The sequence below is a fragment of the Herpailurus yagouaroundi genome, unplaced genomic scaffold (genome assembly GCF_014898765.1).
Source record: "Herpailurus yagouaroundi ecotype Mexico unplaced genomic scaffold, PumYag 100, whole genome shotgun sequence".
Classification (NCBI taxonomy): Eukaryota; Metazoa; Chordata; class Mammalia; order Carnivora; family Felidae; genus Herpailurus; species Herpailurus yagouaroundi.
This window is the reverse complement of record NW_024412391.1, coordinates 24105455-24106342: the sequence shown is the minus strand read 5'-3', so window position 1 is coordinate 24106342 and position 888 is coordinate 24105455.

The window sequence follows — 888 nt, the reverse complement described above, 5'->3', positions numbered from 1 at the left end:
AGCCAAGAACCCATCTAAAAGGAGGAATCTAACAGGGGGGGCAAATATCTGAAGCCCTAAAGGACTACATTCCCAGTGTAAGGGTGAATGAGGAAGAAATCTGATGCATAAGTCAGATTTCTGACTTGTCAGAAATCTGATGGCTGACTTGACCTTGGAATCCAGGAAAGAAAGACAAAGTCTCTTCTGGGAATGTCCTCTGAGAATCAAATCCAAGCCATTTGGATCTGAGGCCAAATGAAATCTATCTGTGCAGCCCAATACACTTTAAGTGAAAAATTTAATCTGGTCCTAGGTTTTTGCAGAAGCAAATTCCAATACTGTCTAGGAAAACTCAATTTTAACTCTGGCCTCCGATAATTCTGACAGTTACAACCCTAGAAACATGAGTGCAGAATCCAAAATCACAATCCACAAAGAATAGGCACCATGAGCAAAAGCTAGAAGAAACAGCACAAAAGATCCATAAAACGTCCAGTTTGGGATGTAACAGATACAGAATATAGGTTGTTTGATGTTCATGTGATGTTTAATATGTATAAGAAATTAGAAAATGGCTCAAAAAGAATCAAATAGAATTTGTAAAAATTAAAAGTTATCTGAAAATATTGAGATGAACCATATAAAATAAAGACCAAAAAATGGAGGATAAAGTGAGAAAGTCTTAGAGGTGTCTCATAGATGTTCTAAAAGATAATGGAGAACATGGAAAACAAGCAACACATAAGAGAAAATGGTTGAGAATTTTCTACAATCATTACAGGACATTAATCTTGAGATTCAGCAATCCTTTCAAATCCTAAGCATGGCTTAAATTTTTTTTGAACGGTAAGAAGAAAAGAAAGAAAGAAAGAAAGAAAGAAAGAAAGAAAGAAAGAAAGAAAGAAA